This window comes from Canis lupus, chromosome 7 (genome assembly GCF_011100685.1).
Source record: "Canis lupus familiaris isolate Mischka breed German Shepherd chromosome 7, alternate assembly UU_Cfam_GSD_1.0, whole genome shotgun sequence".
Taxonomy (NCBI): Eukaryota; Metazoa; Chordata; class Mammalia; order Carnivora; family Canidae; genus Canis; species Canis lupus.
In genome coordinates, this window is record NC_049228.1 from 3779711 (window position 1) to 3801838 (window position 22128).

Sequence of the window (22128 nt, forward strand, 5' to 3'; positions counted from 1 at the left end):
CCTTATTTTGCGACTGTAATTTGTGTCTCTCAATCCCCTTCACCTACTCTGCTAACCTCCTCCACCCTCCTCACTCTTGTAACCAACAGTCTATTTCCTGTATTTCCGATGAGTCTGTTTCTGCTTTATTTTGTTTGTTTTTTAGCTTCTACATGTAAATGAAATCAAATACAGCATTTGGCTTCTCTGTCTGACTTATTTCACTTAGCGTCATACCCTGAAGGTCCATCCACGTTGTCACAAACGGCAAGGTCTCATTCTTTTTTATGGCTGCGTAGTATTCCATTGTGGAAATCCACCACACCTGTGTCTTTCATCTGTGGATGGGCACGGGTTGCTTCCATACCTTACCTGTTGTAAATAATGTCGCGATAACGAAGCGGTGCATATGTCTCTTCGAATTGGTGCTTTTATTTTCTTTAGATACTCACCCAGGAATGGAATTGCTGGATCATGTGTATTTCTATTTTCCATTTTTTGAGGACTCCCCACACTGTGGCTGCACCAATTGACATGTTCACCAGCAGCATATGAGGATTTCCTTTTCTCCTCAGCCTCGTCCACACTTGCTCTCTTTTGTCTTTTTCATGATAACCATTCTGACTGGTGTGAGGTGATGTCTCAGTGTGGTTTTGATTTGCATTTCCATCATAATTAGTGATGTTGAGCATCTTTTTATGTGTTTGTTTGGCGTCTGTATGTCTTCTCTGGGAAAAAAAGTTGTCTATCCAGGTTCTCTGCCCTTATTAAAATCAAGTTGTAGAGTCTTTTTAAAATATTAAGTTGTGCACATTCTCTATAATTTTGGATACTAACCTCTTATCAGATGTAGGATTTGCAAATACCTTGTCCCATTCACTACGTTGCCCTTTGGTTTTGTTGATGGTTTCCTTAGCATTGCAAAAACGTTTTGGTTTAATGTGATCCCATTTATTTATTTTAGCTTTCCTGCCCTTGCCTGAGGAGAGGGCCCCTGCAAAATATTTCCCTGACCGGTCAATGAGCTCACTGCCTCTGCTTTCTTCTCTCTCCAGTTGAGCCTGCTGCCATTCTGATCCCCATCCATCCAAGAGCATGCTGTCCTTGATAGATAGGCTCAATGCTTGCAGAATAGTCGAATGGGCTTAATATGTGTTGAAAAGTGTTAGACCATTTACAGGTTAAAACATAATGAATAGTAGCTGTCAGGGGTTATAGACCAAGAAAGCACGCCGGGAATACTTTAAAAAAAAATTATGGTAAAGTTTTTAGAAATTGAGAACACATTTTTGTACTTCGCCACTCCCTTTCAAGCCCCTGCAGTTCTTAAATTCCTTTAGTCACTAGGAATATCAGAGAGAGAGAGCAAAGAAACTGAGTGCTTCATAATCTTATAAGAGATGACTGAGAGGAAAGTGAGAATATTGGGTAAACCCTATGACCCCTGAAATGTTCTCCACAAACTCTCCATTCCCACAGCAATACTCATGGCAGGAGAGACCTTCTAGCTATCCTTTCCAGTCTAATCAAAATACCAGCCAGCGTTCTGAACAAGATATTTATAACATTAATTAATAAAGCTGCTATCTCAATTGGGTCATTAAAAATAACCTCAGTGCGCACAGCATCCCTCTATTTGCCATCGGAAGGGAGTGTCCCACATCTTGGAGAGTTGGGAGCACAACTGTTGATGCGTATTCAGTCACCGTTGGGTTGACTGAGCCTCAGTTTCCTTTTGCAGGATAGGGAATTTTGGAAACCGTGGGAAATTTGGGGAGGATTCACCCACACATTGGAGTCGCGTTAACTCCAAAATGCTAACATGTCTATGTGCACAGTGGGAAGAGGGCGCGACACTTGTGTCACCTTTTAAGACTTAAGAGTCTTTTTCTCCTTTCCCCTTTATTCCCTTTCACTATTTTTTATATTCCCCAAATGAGAAAAAATAAGTGGGAAATATCAGAAAGGGAGACGGAACATGGAAGATTCCTAACTCTGGGAAACTAGTAGGAACTAGGGGTGGTGGAAGGGGAGGTGGGCGGGGGGTGGGGGTGACTGGGTGGCAGGCACTGAGGGGGGCACTTGAAGGGATGAGCACTTATTCTGTATGTTGACAAATTGAACACCAATAAAAAATAAATTTATTAAAGAAAAATAAGACTTAAGAGTCTTAATACGAGGAGCAATCCCAGGGCATTCCTGGAGCTAGGAAGACTGGTGAATTCGATAAAATAAATCAGACCAAAGCTACATAATCACCACGCCACTGACCGGTTCCTTGATGTGTCTGCACACACTTCAGAACGTTTCTGGAACTCTGAGTCTGATGCCCTGTGATCTCTGATTTCTTAAAGTATACGTGACACCTTTATGCTAACTTCCTCCCTGTTGGTGGTGGCCACGTGTCTGCTAAGCGGCTGTGCACAGAGTGGCTGAGTGAGCCAAAGTGAAGGGGCATTCGTGTCCTAAGCCCCAAATTAAAAGAGGGGCTCCTGTAGGCCCCAGCCGACACTGCCGAGCCCACTGCCTTCACCTGGGAAGACTTGAGAACAGCAGCGGAGGGTGCGTGAGGTTGTGCAGTGCACGACCTGGCCGTGCAGCCAACAGGGTCACTCATGCCTCCTTAGACGCCCCTCCTTGGCAGTCCCTAGAGCCTCAGGAGCCGATGCACAAAGGAGAAAATTACGAGAAGAAATGATATTGTTGCGTGGAAGATATTGGGGAAAATACTGATTATCTTTTAACGGAAATAGATTCTCTAAGAGAGAATACCTCTGTCTACCCTAAGAAGATCAACAGACTTAGACATGCTAAACAGTGTTTCTTACGGTCATTTTTTTTTTTTTTAACTGGATACCAGGATTCCCTAATTTCAGAGTAAAAAGGAAAATAACAATGTGCTTGTGTTCATTTAACCTAATTGAAAGGGAGAAAACCACACTGCTTAGTCACATTCCATATTTTCTTTTTTTGAAAATTCAGCTGCTATCATAGGCTAGAATAATAGCATTGTGTTATTTAGAGGAATTAGTCTCTGTAGAGAAATTAGATGATGAAAAACAAAGCAAATATGTTTAATATGTCTGGGAATAAAATCTAGATTTATCTATCAATTGTACTAATGGTAGGTAATATTTTAAATCCTTTTTAAACATGGGAAATACATCCAAAGGAAAACGAATCCTTATAACCACTTAGCATAGCAGAGGGAGCCAACACTGTTTTAGCTTCTCAGAGGTTTCTGATTGTTACTTGACAAGACATTTTATGGTGGGGGAAACCCAGACAATGTTTTCTGGGGCCAAATTAGTAGCCCTAGAAAAGTAAAAATTTAGGACATGAGAAGTTGGCAGATCTCTATGGATTGTTGCATTGGGAAACATCCCATAAGAGGATAAAAATCTATTTTAGCTCATTTACTTAACATGGCTTGAGTTTCATGTACTATCACTTTTTGTTTTGTACAGGGATCTTGGCAAAATTAGCAACGAATCCATAAAGGAGACTAAAAGCCATTTGATCTCCCTCTTCAATGACAGTCCCACAAAAGTCGAAGAAATACATTATGTCTCCAATGAAGAGAGCAGTTGTACCCTAAAATTAGGACATGATTAAGGTATGACATTTCTTTTAGTTCAGTTGCAATGCTTTGTTCTATTACAGATCATTTCTTCTCCCTTTTTTATCCCAGTATCTCTCTCTCTCTCTCTCTCTTCCTTTTCTTCCTCTCATTAGCAGATTGTCTTTTATAATTGATGTTGTTCACCGCCCTTTCATCAGATATATGCCACATCTCTTAGGCGAGCCATCCAACAGGGCACCTAAATACACATTAGAAGGTACTAGGAGCCATGAGTCGCTTTGACCTCCTCCTCAGGGCAGTTATAATAAGCATCTTGATGCCACTGAATGCAATGCTGTATTCAAATAATAGCCTTCATCTTTACCCTCTTTAAATATAAAAGTAAACCTTGAAGCCTTTGAAGGACCTAACCAAACAACACACATGTGAAAATAGACCAGCGAGTCTTTGAAAAAAAAAAAAAAAAAAAAGACCTTATGTAAAATCTGTAAAGAATCTTGGCAGTTTTTCAAGAAAGACCTCCAGGTAAACGATGGCTGTGAACAAGATACGTGGCCGTCTAGTTATAGGGATCATTATTGTGGGCCCTCTGTGCCATTTTTGTTCCCAGCAGGATCTTTCTTTTCTCATCGAGTTTTCAGGGATATCTATCTACTGTTCTCTGTGTGTAAAGCATATTGAAGTGGTCCCACAAAGATGCACTAATTAAAAGAAACAAAACGTAGAAAAAAAAAAAAACCTAAAAGAAAAAAAAAACTTTGTCAAGTGGTCAGACAGAGTGGAACTAGAGGATTATAGGTAAGAGGGATAAAATGAAGGGTTGGAAGCTATAATTTCTATTTCTGTGGTGGCAACCGCATCAGCTATTGGAGTCAGGCAGTTAAAAGATATGGCTACTTAAGCACAGAGTCTGGGAAGAAGACACTTCAAAATATAACAGTGAATCAGGCCTCTGATGGCAAAGATGCACTAAATGATGGGGATCCCTTGCCGGGGTCCTTTTCCTAATTGTCTCGACTTCCTTCTTTCCCATACTCATGTCTTCCACTTTCCATTTGTTTCCATCCTTGTCTTGCACAAGTCCATCTAATACTTTCCTTCCTCCTAGAAAACAGAGAACATATTTTAAAAGGAGACCCTGCATCTCAAGGGACTTCTTCATTTTGCCAGAAAATAGTTCATTCTTGAACATGATCTGACTGTGGATTCTCAGGAAAAGCCCCCCTCCCTATAAATAGTTTTAAAGAGCATGTATGCACATATGGATGTCAGGCAATCAAATCTGTAGATAGAGTAATTTGAAGAATGAATTATTAGAGTGACAGGATCACTTAGAAAACATTGAGAAATACAGATAGCTGTCTAGCTTACATAATATTTACCATCATCTTGGGAGTTTCATCCTACCATTTGGCCTTATCCTTATATTTTTATTGGAATTAACAGAATCAGAGAGTTAGTAGAAAGCATAGAAATCTGTAATACAGTTTCTCGTATTGAAGTGAAGAAAATGAAGCCCAGAAAATAATCTAAGTCATCTTGCTTGTCTAAAATGCCATTGGTTTAATTTTAGTTTTGCATATACATAGACCAAGAAAATACTTTCCCAGAAACTGGTTACAAATGTCTGAGAAGAGACATAATCATTAAAATATACATGTAGTAAATATAATATCATTCAGTAGTTGCTAATATATATTGAAATTGCCTGGAGGTTTTATGCATTTAGGAAAACTTACTTTCATTGTTAATATAGCCTCTGACCTCTGTATATGTATAACATGTAAACAAGTTCAAATTTTCTATAAGTCAACTCTATTTTTGTTTACAAGTACAACCCCCTTTTGATTTTTTTTTTTTTTTGTCTTCTGATTATATATTACTCACAGTTCTGTAGTTTTAACCAGAACAAAAAGGATTGCCCGGAAGAAAAGAAGGTAAGTTATTTCCTAAGTTGGGTTGGAAATTCAGAAGTTCTTTTCCATCACCAGCATTGTATTCTTGAAAAAAAAAATAAGACAAACTCTAATTTTTTTTCACTTATGAGCTGTTCCCATAAAAACTGGCAGAGGGGGGTGGGGAGGAAATCCACTGTAGAGACACAGCTATACCCTATTATTAGAGGCATTGGTGGTATCCTATAGGAAATATAGTTTGTTCTTGAAGACAGAATAGGCTTAATGTCAAAAAAAAAACTAAAATATCACACATACCCCAAAAACATGTTTATAAAACAAAGCTTTTAAATTTTTAATTATACCACTAAGCTGGCTTTCTAGTTTTTCTAGGATATCAAGGCATTCAAAAAAAAAAAAAAAAAAAGAAAGAAAGAAAGAAAAGAAAGAAAGAAAAAAAGAAAGAGAAAGAAAGAAAGATTTACTCAGGTTAGTGTTGGAAACATCACATAGAAATATGTGTGGTGATGTTACTGGAAATGACTATTTTTGTAAAGTAAACAAGTAGAATGTCTGAGTTTTAAAAAGCCTGCCACACTGCCTTAAGGTTAAAGATGCAAGTCTAGATATATCTAAGAAATTGTAGTTTGTTTAACTTTTGGTTCTAAGTATTTTCTGATGCAAATATTTAAAAGATTGCTATGTCTTCAGTTAAAAATGAACATTTTGATCAAGTAGTAATACTTAGGTTGTTTTCAGTTTCTGTAATTAAATGCTACTTGCTACTTATTCGGGGCATAGGTTTCAGTTCCAAATCATTGAGGACACGGCTAAGTGACATAACCTAATTTTTTAAAAAGTCAAACAACAATTTTGTGGCAGTTTTCAACTATAACTTTAATTTGTGTTTTAGGGACTTCATATGTAGTTAAATAGCATCAGGATCTTAATTATCATAATTTAAATGATAATCTATAAAATATGGAACATGATAATATAATGAATGCAGACTTAAGGAAAAATTGCATCCCCTTAGCCAGAAAAGTACGGGAAATCAGAACCAATGAGGAACATAATTATTTTTCCTGATACTTCGATAGACTAATCTATAAAAGTTGGGTTTGATAGATCTTGTCTTATTGGTATATGAAGAAACCCACGGCTGACATCAGAGTTTGTGGGTGTGTGGCATGTATATTCTTAATAAAGATATCTATGATCAATATTGCAGAGATAATTAGGCTTCACATAAAACTACCTCTTTTAGAGTCTTCAAGGCCAAGGAACTGCAGCTGTGAATCACCTGCCTCTTCCACAGAGAGTGCCAAAGGGTCTAACTCCATGAAAATTCAACCAGAATGCACAAAAATACAATATTCCCAATCTGCTATTTATATTGCCACATAAATTATATATATGCACAACAATATTTGCCCATTGTTAATTTTTATGTTGCACAATTATACTAAATTTTGAATGGCATTTTTAACAAAAGAAGCCTAGAAGAAACATCCTTTGGCTAAACAAAGGACAAAGTCATCACGTATACCTGAGAAAACATTTTTAGATCTATTGTGGGGGTTGCTGAAAGATACACTGAAAGATGCTTATGGCTCAAGAACATATTTCATTTAGAAGCTGAGCTGTGCTTTCGTATTTTATCGACTTCATAAATACTGGATCGATAGGTTTTCAATCATAAAGGAAATTTAGAAAGAGAAGAAATGTAAGTGAAAAATCTTGTTAGGAGCAGTAGTTATATAGAGAAGTGACTGCTTATTTTTTCAAGATGAAGTCTCATTTTAAGTAAATAACATTTTCAGGAAAAGAAGTTGGTTAACAAAACAACGTTCACATGAGGCAATATGCCACATAACTCAAAGCCGGTGCAAAAATGTTAGCTTGTAAAAGGGGATTCAGTGCTGGTCAATAATCACAAGCTATATTTTCTCCACTGAAAAGAAGAGCTCTCTTCACATTTTGAGTATAAGTAAAGGGAATTTAGTTCATGTTCCACAGCTCTATGGCCATGATGGCAGGCTTTGATTTTTCAGTGGGTATCAATGGAAATTATAATAACTATGACCAACTTGTATTGACTAAATAGGACTTAATTTTTCTCTAGCCTGGGGTTCCTCAACAGAGGCACTATTGATATTTTGGACCAGATAACTACTAGGCATGGGAGATTGTACATTGTAGCATTGTGCATTGTTACATTTTTAGTCAACATCTTGGCATCTACTCACCAGATGCCGGTAGCATTCCTCTCTCACCACATTGGCATTAGCAGACATTGCCTTTGGTTGAGAAGCACCTGTCTAGACATTTTTCATTTCTTGTCTTATCTCAATGGAAAATAAGTTATGTTGGTTTTCTGCAGGATCTTTAATAGACATTTTCTATAGAACACTCTAAGTGAAGAAGTGGTCTACAATGCAAATGTTTCTGTAGGATACAAAAAAAGTAGGATACAAAAAATAGAATCTCAATAGTACATTCATTACTTGAAACATTAAATATTGTATTAAAATGACACAGATTTTAAGGGATATTGACTGTGAGCTCATATTTTGTGCCATACCTGAAAATTTGCCACATAAGCCAGGTAAATTAATGCAAAATATGTTTGCCTCTGATTGGACATGAAAAATTTTTTCATGTGTATTATAGCTAAATATAACAATACCTTTTCAGAGGTAGCTTTCTGCAGCAGAAAACAAACTAAGGATTCTTACCAGATAATTCTCCATGGAGCTGATTATAGCAGAAGAGTGGCCCTCGTGTGTGTTTTCTGTACATGTTGACTTTATCCATGTACTAGAGCACAGTTTCCCTGCAATGGCACACAAACTACTGAAAACAAAAGAAAACAATCTGCAGAGAACCTGGGAAATCATCATCAAAATGGGCTGATAACCATGTATTTAAAATATGGATTATCAGCTATTTTTTAACTAACAGTAATGAGATGGTAGAGAAGTTATTACCTTGATATGTCTTTGGGATTTGAGGGGTTTTAGTGGAAATATATGTAAGCAAGGGGAAAAAATAAGCTAATATGGAAGATTAAGAAGCAAGCGGTCAAAGAGAAATATGCAGGAAGCAAGGAATCCTGTTTTAGATGACAGGAAAAAATGTGTTGATAGTATTGATCCCTGGGCCTTCTAAAAACTTAAGCCAGTAAGTCTTAGCTTGATTTAACTTTAACACAAAAAGCTCCATGAATGATTTCAATATATTAAATAATGTTTTGCTTAGCTTTTGTATACAATTATAAATGTATTATGAGTGTGTGTGGCTTCCCCTGTGAGCATCCGGGAAAACTGAGTTGATTTGCCCTTCCTTCTTGAAGGCATTCATGAACTTTTTCAAAAGTTCTTTAAGATGACCTACTTACAGACCCACTACTAGATGATATGGAGGCATTAACATTTATATATAACCAATATTTATTTTTTTATTATATTTTTCAGACTTGAGATTTAACAAAAATCTCTGGATCCATGAAAGATAAAATAACAGGTTTGCCTTTTACAGAGCTTGATCTGTACACTAAGAATAGATATGGGCTGAGTTCCTTTCTAGCATGAATTGGATTATTAATGAACATATAGTCATGAATCTATAATGCCAAGAGTTAGGCATAAAACTTGGAAAGGCTTATAGCTCCAACTTGTAGTAATGAAATTATAAAATAGAGTTATGCTTATAGTTTTTTTCTTTATGAAGAACTCCGAGTAGCCATGCTTTATTTCTGCATGTGCTTTTTTTTTTTTTTTTTTTTTTTTTTTAATGACAGTGAAGTCTTTCCTTGTTAACATGTAAGAGGAAAAATGGATATAAGGACTTATCATTGCTACTGAGTTTTGAAAGTAATAAAGCATTTTTATAGAAAATATGTAGAAATTGAAAATAGAATTTCTTTTCCTGATGTACTATGCCACTATTTCTTGAAACTTAATTACTAAAGGGTGATTTTGATTATCACACTTTTCTAGGTCAAAATTTCCCAAACTTTTGCTATATCAGAATTACTTGGAAGGCATGTTAAAATATAGATTGCTGGGTTTCATGACCAGTGTTTCTGATTCAATAGGTGAGGCCCAAGAACTGCATTTCTTGCAAGTGCTCAGGCCGTCCGGGTCCTGAAAGCCTCACTGCTCTAGACATATTTTTAGTCCCATCTAGCCTTTTAGTGTGGTTGGTAACTTCCTCTTTGTTGAAAATGGGAAAGGCTGCATAAATATAAATATGTTAAAGAAGTTGTATAAATTTTAGTTCACTCATCTGCAATAGACCAAATCAGCTTTGTTCCTGGGAAGAATGACTTATGACAGTGGATGTTTTTAATAAGAGTCTTCACATAGCATTGAAAGACAGGAAACCTTAAAAGGAAAAGAAAACTGATAAAACTACTCCCAAACAGGGATTTAAATGAGCTAAAAACCTCTTTTTTTTTTAAATGCCGCTTACAAAGTAAAAGTTCATTTTCCCACACTAGCAAACACTTAGTTATCAATATTTTGTTCATATTTTTTCCTTAGTCATCCTTTTTCCACTTGCCAGAAAAAAAATTAATCATTCTCCCCATTCACTGCCCCTCTCCCAAGGTATGCAATTGTTCTTGCCCTTACATATTTTACAGCTTACTTGTACAGCAAGACCCTACTAATGCAATATTTTTTATTTAAACTTTGGCAAAGTCCTATTAAATCTAAGATGTCATTAAACTGCAGGACATCTAATATATTGAATAGATCGTTCGGGATTCAAAACAATCTTTTCAAAGGTATGCAGGGCTGTCACCTATGGCTATAGATGCTGTGCACTGCATAACTCCAAGAGGTACCATTGATCTGGATGATGATGTAAATTCTCCCTGTAATTGTGCAATCAGGTGTTCCTTGGTCAAAAATAATAGGCCGAGTGTAATAAGATGGACATATAGTGCTTGTCTTCACTCCAAAATTCTTGGAGAAGGGGGGACGTATAGCAGAAGAATCGCACATGTGATTTACGTCTGATTTAGTTGACTGCTATTAGCTCACTATGAGTCAATAATAATATACAACTGCTCACACAAACCATGAGAAGCTTAGTGTTTCAGTGGGTTGGTTTTCTGGGGTGAGGGAAATGAGAAATCTCTTAGCTTTGTAGCTGGTTAGAATGAATCCAGAGTTGACCACTTCTCAGACACTATTTTCAATCTTGCCTTGCTTGTAAGTAAACCAAGGCACCAATTGTTAATGTTCATTTACAGAGAACACTCAACAAATGTTCTACACTCAGCATAATCACTGAGAACCTTTGACAGACAAGCAAGAAATTGTTGAATTTTTTTTCAATTAATCTTAATGACCTGTGAACAAATATGTACTGGTTTTGCCAGTGAGGTATGCCAAAATTGAATAGTCTTTCAAATTTCCTTATGGAAATACTGCACCTTGATTCTGGCTTTGGAATAAAAGTTTATGGGTTTTTTTTTGATAACTTCTAACCTTTGACAACACAGCAGGAGAAGCTGAGAAAGGAGCTATTTTTAGCTGAATACTGGAAAATCATCATCCAGTTTCCTCTGCTCAGTCACTAATAATTGCAGACAGCCTTAAATAGAATTGTTGATTAATTCATCTGGGTCCAAACATTTTATTTCTTTTTTTTTTTTTTTATTAATGTAGTGGGTAAACTGTGGTTCTGGAACACTTACTGTGGTTCTGGTAAATCTTGTTGTTTGGTTCTCCTGATAAGACCAACTTTAGTTGACAATGCCCATTAACGCTCTACAGATGCTTTGTACAACCAGCAATATGATGCTTGGAGAGTGCTCACTCTTTGTTTCCCACACATTTTAATAATTCTGGCATATCCTTTGCCACAGAAGCAAGTGTACAAATGCTGAGACACTTCTACATGAAGACCTAGTTCATGATGTGCATATCCAAAACATTGACATTGATGCCGTATCCATGCTTTTCAAAGGGGAGGGAGATCTGTGATAACAAAATTGTATCCCTTCCTTCCTGCAATTACCTCACTATCCTTCCAGCCTTGACATCTGGAAACCCACGGCTACAGTAGCAGCTGTGATTCCTGTTCTTACAGCAGGAAGTTGACTACGCATTCCAAAGTGCCCTAATTGTTTTGATATTTTATGGCTGCTTAAGGAGCTTGGATATCGGAGAACACACTATTTCGTATCAACCGCATTTTGGAACCATACACCAAAGTATTCCTTGACACCTAGAGGTATTGCAGGTGGTCTTTCTTCAGGATGTATACCTGTTCATTGTGGTCAGATTCTAAAGTTAGCCATGTTAAACACCGCACGCTTTATTAGAGAATTAAACCAGGTTTTGCTCAATATCACGCTGTTTTTCATAATTTATTTGGTGGTTTCACCTCTGCTGTTATTTTCTCAAGTAATTAGTACGGAAGAAGGCTTATCCAGAGGCATACTCTTATCTAAATACTTGGAAGAGAATTGACTACTTTAAGTTAGAAATTGATTCTCATAGTATTGAGAGAATCATTATGCTTTGAGTTTGCTTACAGAGTGCCTCTTAACAGAGATTTTCAGATCCTTCTCGGTTTCTAGATCTCCAAAAGAAGTGCAGAATGATTAGTATTGCGCATACACGATTGTATTTTGTCCTCACTAAATTGTCTGAAACTATTTTGGGATTTGAGCCAATAAAACCTATAATATTGTTTATTCAGAATGCTTTTATTCCTTAAAATGAATCAAAAGGAATAACTACTGTGTTTTACTGTTAATTTATCTTTAAAATGGCTACAAATAATAGTTATCTTCATTATAAGAGCATTAGTGCTTTTTTCATCATCAAATTAAGAATGAAATGGGTTTCAGTAACACCCTACAATTACCTTATTAATCAAAATTATTACCAGTGATCTCCTCGAAGCTAAACTGGTTTGCTGCAGAACAGGTTGAGGATTGCTGTGATTGAGAGCATAACTCTGCAAAAATACATTGACATGATTTTTATTTAATTTACAGATTTTATCAAGATTTTCCTCTTTCTAATATTTTCCCCAAATATAACCATATCCCCCATTGTATATTTTTATTTGCCTTAATCTCCAATTTAATTTAATTTTTCTTTTTGCTTAATTACATCTGGAATTTTATATTCATAAGTGGTTAAATCTCAATCTCTCGCTCTCTCATAATTAAATAGTTGATTTAAAACAATTATTTATGTCTTCTAGTGACTATAATCTCTGATATTCCCTTCTGGTTAGAAATATTTTTACACTAGATTTATGATGTGTTTCCTGTGATACTGATTCTGTGTATGCTTAAACATTTTTTATCAGTATTATCCAACTGTTCCTATGATAACCAGAAGTTATTGCGCTTTCTCCTAGTATCTTAATACTCCAGTGTATACTGAGTGTTTAAACAACCATAAAAGCAATATTTGTTTGCATAGTTATTGGTTTGTTTACCTTCACTGCTCCAGAAAATCTTGCTAGGCAATCTGCCTGGGGCTGATACTTATAACCATTAGCAGTTATGGATTCTAGAAAGCTACTGACATGAACTTTAAAAAAAAAAAATACCTGAAAAACAGATACAAAATATGCAGTGTATTCCTAGGGTAGATTTTGTTGCCATTCATGCCCTTGCCCTTCTTGTTATCTTAACTCTAATTAACTTTTTCATTAGGAAGCCCTGACTAATAGGAAATCTGTTTCAATCTTGGGTTCTTCCTAGACATTCATAGACAGATGCATAATTTTCAAAACTAATAAAGCAGAGTTATTTTATATGATGATGTCTTTACACATCATTTATGTTTTGCAGGGGTTTGGGTAGTATGCCCGTGATGTACTTTTCATTGTCAAGGAATCTCATCTACACAAAAGAGGCGTGGGTGCACCATCCAGCAGGTGGGGACTGCTGTCATCTGACATATGTACTGAGCTCTGGGGTGGGTGGGGGGATACGAGGAAGAATGCATGGGACACTGCTTTCAGGGAGGTTACACTCTAGAGTCTGTACTAATAATATGCCACCAACAGGCAACAACAAAAGCCAGGCAAAGATTTTGACAGAAACCTCTCCAATTAGTCCCCACGCTGGGACAGGCAACCAAAGAAGCCTCCGTTTCTACTGAATCCAAACCATTTTCTGAAATATTTAGAAGAACAGCCTTAACAAAGAGGTCAGTTACAGGCTTTGGTTTTGATTTTGTTTCCTTATTGTTGAGTGTCTTGCAGAAAAGCCTGATGCATTTGAATTGTTGTACTTTGAGCTTGATCTGGGCCAGAAATTGTGCTGAATAAGTTTTTTTTTCCTTTTTCTTTCATTTTTAAAAACAATTTTCTAAAAAACTGTCAAACAGAAAGTTGACTCTTAGAATTTCATCATGTCACGATAGAAAAAATGTATCAAGGAAGAAAAAAAATCCTACTTAGGCATATGACCTTTCACCTTTAAACTGTTTCAAACCTGACTTTGGTAGTTTATTATCAAGATTTTAGTAACTTATTGTCAAGATACTTTAAATTTGGCAGGATAAAAAATATGATTTTTGGTCTTTAAATATACTGCTTCAATCATCCCCCAAATTTCACCTAGAAAAGAAACTGGAAATACTTCCTAAGTGTGAGAATAGAGAACAGAAACAAATATTTACTTATATCGGACTCAACCTCGGCAAAAATATCCTTAACTTGGTATCTATTTCTTTTAAATTTATCTCTCAGTTTTTAAAATTAAAAAAGAATCCCGATATGAATGCCTAAGACCTAAAGTTTACTGGATTCTGGAAACTATCATGGCATACTGTGGTGTAAAAACAATATTTGTTTTTGACATGAATTTGCAATGAGCTATCAAGACTGTGCAAATCACAATGAGTGATTCCTTTTGTCAGATTTTCCAAAGAACAAGACATAATGAATCTATTATGAATGTCTCCCACATCGTTATTTCCCCTTAAATGTAACATACGCATTTACAATTTAAAGCTAAAAAAATTGTTAACATATCACAACTTTTCAATTATTAAGAGACTTCGAGAATTCGCTGTGATTTTGCAAATAGTCGTAGCATACATTTTATTACAGATTATTATCTAGTGAGGTGCCTCACTAGATAATAGAGGTCAAATGTATGTTTATGTTCTGCTGAGTCTTATAAGCCAAACCCGTCCTTACTCTTTAAGAAAAGAGACGAAAACAACAATGTTCTTAATTCCTAAGATACAAAAGCCAGTAAACTGTACACATCAAGACATTCGGAATTAGTCTAGTCACTTTAAACCCAGATGTGTGTATTTTGAGCACATTTTTTTGAGCACTACATAGTCATAAAGTAACCTAAAATAACAATGAAAGAAAACTAAGCTCTGCTGATAAAATACACTTCACTTTTTATGTGGTGTTAACAAAATGACTTAGATGGAAAATGAAATCTGTCTTAGCTTAAGACAGAAGCACAAAGACATTTCCCTTCTGGACAACAGACTTTGGCATTGAAAGATCAAAGGAACAATTTTATCTGCATTGTGACTACAGACCAAAAAATTTTACAGTATTCCTGTCTCCATGCTAGAGCTTATGTGTCTTTAATGGCATTTAAATTATAGCCCTTCTGCAGTCAAGCAGTCAAAACACCACGTCATCTGATGAGACACCACATTATAATCTGTCAGTATGTCTCATTTAAAAATTCTCCTATACTGTACTTGCCCTCATTTTTCTCTTTTGCTAGAAAAATTGAGCAAATTGTTTTTTAAACTGGATTTATGAGTTGACCTAATCAAGCCAGACAAAAGACATACTTTGGTTTATATTATTTTAACTTAATTAACTTAAACCAATTTGTAGATTTTTTTTTCCTTTTTATTGTGATAACCCCTGTTCACATTTTTTGCTTGTTTGGTTTTAGGGTTTTAATCATTTTCATATATAAAAGGATACATGGTTTATTATAGACAAATGCTAAATGAAAATCAAGAATGTGTGTCCATTAGAGAGTAGTAGTAGCTAAAATATTTTGTTCTTAAAGCAAAGTATTTTATGTAATATATCTAATATAAAATAGAGTGATTATTATATATAAGTAGAAGGAGCTGTTATTCTCTGAGTATGTGTATCACACAATATAATGATGTTTCAACTGTCACTGGAGAGACAGGTTCGGAATGTGCTCTTTTAAGGTAGTGTTTATTATACTGATTAAGCAATCAAAACTTTCTGATAATGAGTATTCCACTTAAGTGTTCCTGCAGATAGGAAAATAAGATGCTACATTTTCTACAGAAACAGTGACTTTTTTTCAAAAATATAAAAAATTTAGGAACTTTATTAAAAAGATAGCAAGACTATGAAATCAATGATTATATACCGTAATACTATCTAATATTAAATATATTTATAAATGGTTATAACAGATAATTTAAAAAGCAAAATTTATTTTGTCTAGAAATGTATTAGATTAGTAACTGATGTGATAACTTTGTTTTTAGGTTTCAAAAATATGAGGATTCATGGATTTTCAGCTACTTACCTAGGTTTTTTAAAAAATGAGTTTTTAAATCACATTAAGATTGAGATCCAAGATACTTGTTGACAGTAAGTGGCTTTAACATGCCATGGGAGGCATTTATTTATCTTTTTAAATTAAAGTGACTCTACCTTAGATAAGCTTCAACTGGAAATATTTCTTTTAGTTTATGTCCACCTGTTTTGGAAAGAGCCAACTTTAACAAGTAAATTGGTAAATTTTCACAAAATTTTGAACTTTTATATCTAATAATTTTGTGTAGAAAATCACAGCAGAGTATGCTGTGTGCTACATATTGAGTAGGGTTGATGGACATCACCAGACATACAGTAGGTTTGAAGAGTTGGGTCTTTTTCCCAAAGCAGAAATGTCAGGGATCCCTCAATATATTTTACCTACCTGAGGAGCTGCAGAAGATACTTACTGAGCATGGGGCAAATTTAGTATATCACTTTTTCATGGGATCAGGATTGGGTATCTCCACACTTAGTTGACAGTTGACAAGAAATCATGACAAGTATTTTATGCTCAGAATTTGACGTAGCTAAATAGGGCCCTATAGTGCAATATTTTGATTTAAGATATGTATTTGGGGGAAGTGCAAAAAAGCAGTGATTTTTTAGGGATGAAAGAATAGAGTAGAATAAAAAATTCTCCATGTATGGAAAATAGTTGATTTTATATCTCTGCTCTCTTCTATCCTAAAACCCAAGATATATCCTAGAACTATTTCTGGGAGTCTATTATTTGATAAATACAAAAAATTCATATGCAATGTAATGAATACTTATAAATCTATTACACAATTTAAGAATTAGAACCATACCAAGAGGATTGCTTCTCCCCTCTCAACCTTCTTCCTTCGAAGTTATAGTTACCAAGGCCAAAGTAGTGCAAAGTGTGTACTTTACAAATGTGCAAGATGTGTACTTTCGTGTCTAGCTGGGCCTCATCTGAATGATGCCCCTTTGAAATGTGCAGTGTAACCCACACAGATTTTCACAGTGACTCTGCCACTTTTGTGACTTGTTTTGCTATTATCTTTTTATATATGTATGATACTTTTGCTTGTTTAAGACCCTGGAAAAATGACATTTTCTAATAGCCTTACTAGAACTAGCTTTTTTCACTAAATATTATATTGCTAGGGGTCATAGACATCGTTGCATATAATGATATGTTCGTTTACCTCCCTGCTATATAGTATTCAATTGTGCAAATACTCTCAATTTATTTTTCTATGCTTTTCTTTGACATCTGAGTTATTGTCTGCTTTGCAATTGCACTTGCTGCTGCTATAAATATCCTTGCATATGTCCTCTGGTGCACACGGGCAAGAAATGTTCTAATGGACTAGCCTAGGAATTTCTGAACCTTGAAGCTTATGGATGGGGTAAGGGAGTATGTGAAGAGTAAAATTTTAAAGCTCTGATGAGGGTATATAAAGAATATGATGATAGTTGGCTACAGAAGACTTTCTTTAGAAGACCCAATTGTAAATACTTGCAGCATTTGTATAAATACTATTTGTGTGTCGACCTCAGTTCCATTTATAGATAGTTATTTGGGTGGTTCTATAAAATGCCTGCCTTGCTAAATCAATCAATCATTCTAGCCCAAAGCCATTAGCTAGAAAAGAAAGCAAATCCAGGAGCCATTTTGGTTATCTTAACATGGATTAAATGAATTTATTTTAAACTCAGAAAATGGGGATTAGAATGAGATGATTCAGCCAAAGCAAAAATGATCAATTTTACTCCCCTTTCCACATCCCATTCAAATTATTTTTGGAAATACTGAATACACACCAAAAACTGAAGATTGTGATTATGATTCTAAGGAGACAGAAAAATGTACAGACAATTATTAGATAGGGAGTTTTTTTAGGGTGAAAAATACACACAACATAAAATTAAGACCACTTTAGAGTGTCCAGTCCGGTGGCATCAAATACATTCACATCACTGCGTAGCCATCACCACCATCCATCTCTGGAACTTTTTTCATCTACTTAAACTGAAACTCCATACCCATTAAACAACAACGTGGCATTCCATCTGTCCCCCTATCCCCAGGCCCCACCAGCCCTGGCAATCACCAGTCTACCTTCTGTGTCTACGAATTTGACTATTCTAGGTACATCAAATGGAATCATATGCTGTTTGTCCTCTTGTGATTGGCTTATTTTACTTAGCCTCTTCAAGGTTCATCAGTGTTGTAACAGAACTTCCTCATCTTTTAAGGCTGAATGATATTCCATTGTATGTATAAAGCACATTTTGTTAATTCATTCATCTGATAGAAAGTGGGTGGCTTCCATCTTTTGGGTTCTGTCAATAGTGCCGCTACGAACATGGGTGTCCAAGTATCAGTTCGAGTCCCTGTTTTCTCTCCTCTTTAGGTATGAAGATTTTTTAGAACTCCTATAAGTCAGCATCCTGAGCAGCTACTCCCCTAGATGTCAAAAGAAAACCCCAAAATACTTTCTTAAGAGCGACAGAAGGAAGGATAGAGACCATATATTTTTTTATACTTTTTTTTACAGTGTTTTCCTCTTAATTGAATGGATTCACTTCTTTCAGGAATTATAATTAGATATTGATATAATATCCTACTTGCTATTCTCTGACTTAAATAATATGTAATTGCTTGAGAATCTTAACTTTAGACCTGAAGGTTTTCCTTTAAAAAACACATTTAAGAAATACCATTTTTCTCATGCTATTTCCATTAATAATGGAGTTATATTTGCATGGAATACTACTCTCCAAAATGCTTTCTTCTACTTTATTCATATTTGCCAGCACTAACAATGTGATGATTACTTAATAAGTATATAGGGAGATAGGTAGAAAGACAGATGATAGATAAGTAAATAGATGGATGATAGAGAGACAGATAAGTAGTCAGTCTGGCTCAACTTTTTTTATACCCATAGGAGGGGAAACTGAGATTTTGAAAGATTAAGTGTAAAAGGCCCTTTAATTAGAAAGTGGCAAAAGTCAAAGTTCAAACTTGGTCTTCCTCATACCAAAACCCATTTTAACCATTATAGATTTTGTTCTCCCTTAGCTAAGCTAATCCTCACCACAGCATCATGAAGTTGATGGGGAAGTTGAGAGCTATTCATTTTCTCTTGACGAATGGAGTTCTGAAAGATTACATCATTTATTTAAGATTTCATAGCTGCTGGTGCTACAGCACAAACTCAGGTCTTCTGTCCCATTCTTTATACTTTCCCCATAACCCATGCAGCCATGACTGCCATTGGTTTTTGTTGACGTTAAATATTGTATCCCAAAAGCAAAAGTCTGAACTATCTAAGTATTCCATGCTCACGGACTGGAAGTACTTTAAATATGTATATTTAAAAATAGGCAAAGTATGTAACGTTCCCCATGCCATACTTCTTTTATCAATAGAATAAGCATAACATTTTAGATTTGTTGAGTTTAAAAATAATTCTCCATCATCTGGACCTTAATCTCATTACACTTAGGAAGAATTACTGTGAGAAACTTTCCTAAATATAAACTTGGAGTGCATTTATGCTTTTGTAGTATTAAAAATACTTTAGAGCTTCGACGCAAATCCTACTAGTCCTGACCTGATATGACAGGAATTGCGCAGGTACTTCAAAACGGGATCCTTCAAAGGGTTCCCACCTAAGCTTGTCTTTATAGCTAACTGTGGATCATTAGCACTATTAAGAATCTTCCAGCGTGCTAGTTTTTAACCTATAGAAAATTTCAGTAATTATTGCTAGAACTATTTGCAACCTAGCTGTCTTTGAATTTTATTAAATAGAAATGTTATTTGTGCATTTAGCACGCAGGGAAGAGGGTATCCTCTAAAGGTACTTACTCATTATTTTTTGGATTAATCCAGTTTTGTGTCCAAGAACTGGACTATAGTTTCCACACGCTCCTATGCAAGTAAGTACAAATGTAACAAATTTGTTTTTCTTTTCATATAGCCTAAAAAAATCACCCTCTAGTCACCTCATCAAAATATCTTTGCACCTTTTATTGTAATGTCTTTTCAGACAGAAGGGGGGAGAAATGCATTGTAAGTGTTAAGAAACAGAACTATGTGAATGAAGTGCTTTTTAAAAATCCAGACCCAAACCCCTTTTAGGTTTCTATTAAGAAAACAGTTATTACATCCTCTTATTACAAGTGTGATTGTTATCACCTCTCCCACTGCTGGGCTTCATTTCCACCTGGAGACATCTGTATGCCAATCCCAGGAGAAATGCCTATGCTATACCCCGTCAAAGCTCACATGGCCCCTCTGCCCCGGAGAATGTATTATTAGGTAATCTCTCCCTTTATCCAATTGATTTCACTTCTAACACATTTCAATGTCATTAGCATAAAACCGAACAGAGCTTAATGATCACTTAAAACTAAAATCAAGGAAAGGAAAAAAGTACTTTGTTGTAAAAGATGGTTGGTAATAATATTAGAATATTTTCGGATGCAAGCAAAGTGTAGAGTTCTCTACAGAAAACTGGAAACATACCTACATTTATACTTTGAATAGAGACATGATTTTAAAAATGCAAACACTCTGAAATATTTGTATGACACAGTTTCATTTCCAAAGGAGAATGGTTATTTGTCCTCGTTTCCCCATTTACATGAATAAACTTTGTCTTTCTTATGACAGATTAGCTAACTGAAGAGATTTTTTTTTCCCCCCACACAAAGTATAAATAGCTGTCTCCCAGACATCAACTTTTCAAAAAGCCTACCATTGACAGCTGATGTAGTCATGTATGTTTGGAGGAGCTGTGTTCTGAGTCTCAAAAGATACTTTACCAGAGTCCATTTGTTTTCAAGTTTGTGAGGTGGCCCTTCTCTAATGATACTCTTCCTGTCACATCCAAATGTTCACTCTACAAAGGTCCACAAAAAGTGAGACCCAGAATGTTCTTTTAAACTCTGAATAATTTGAAGGTAAGACATGGTCTAAAAAAAATACATGGGGAGAGATGAGTAAAAGAAGGCACTAACTAAAACAAAATAAAATTTTAAAAAATGAAATAAAATATGGATGGTAGTCAAAAAGGCAGAGAAAGGGAAGTGATTTGGAGACCTAATGAGGGAATTCTAAGGTTGTCACTGCTTCCAAAATATTGAGGAGGAAATAAAGTTTTAGATGGCCTATTAATTTACTTCTAAAACAACTCCCTACTTAAAGCAAAGATATTATTTTAAAAATATAAATGTATCTGCATGTTACTAAAATATAGATATATGTGGTACACACACAACAAAATTATCTTTGGTTTCTTAGAAACAGACACTATGATACACATGAATTTCATATTTTGAATTCAGTGTACTGGTAAGCACTGTAGTCCTTTCTAGAATCCAGTCACTCTTCTTTATGGGGATACTTGGGTTTGGCTTCGGTTTTATCAGTTCAGTATGTGTTAGTAATTAGATTTGAAAGTGGCTAGAATTTTCTAATTCCAAAATCCCGAGTACCTATCTTTTTTTTTTTTTTTTTTTTTGCATCTGTGTTATATATAACAACTTAACCGAACAACTGAACTGTTCAGAAATGGATTTCTACTAAATTTTCTTAAGTGCCTTTGACACGTTATTGCTGAAAAAAATATATATTATTTTTTAGTGGCCTCTACTGTAGATGTACTAATGTGCTACCAGCCATGCGAATTATATATGACTCTAGGAGACAAACACCATCTCCAGTTACACATGAAGGGCACACATGGGTTATCCAACATGTGAGTCATCAAGAAATGCAATACTGTGCAAAGACTGGTGAATCACACAGTCTGTAAAGGCAGCTTTTTGAGCTTTTCACGCAGATGGCTGTTGCAAAGCATAACAAGGAATAGGAGGAGGAGGTAGGGGAAAGGACAGGAGGGGAAAAGAAGTGGTGTGGAGGGGCTCTCTGTAATCAGTTTTTCTTGTTTCTTAGTCTCTTGACCACTGAACCAACCACAGAAAGGAAACTTACAACTCTTTTTTTACAATTACCATTCTCAGGTACACAGTGACATTTGAAAATTCTAGAAGTGACCATATTCAATTTAGAATTATTCTTGAAGTGTCACACCCTATATACTCTAAGGTGGCCCGAGGAGTACCTTCCCG

At 35.4% G+C, this 22128-nt stretch overlaps 1 long non-coding RNA gene across 3 annotated transcripts in view; it reads left to right on the forward strand.

Annotated features, from left to right (window-relative positions):
* Positions 1–22128, forward strand: part of LOC102152940 — a 66446-nt gene that overhangs the window by 34177 nt on the left and 10141 nt on the right. For 2 of the 3 annotated variants that reach the window (XR_005361827.1, XR_005361826.1), the window contains exon 2: positions 3447–3595. This is a non-coding gene — a long non-coding RNA (uncharacterized LOC102152940). Of the gene's footprint in view, positions 1–3446; positions 3596–13288; positions 13375–22128 lie in introns of all 3 variants that reach the window. The other variant, XR_005361828.1, reaches the window with a different exon arrangement.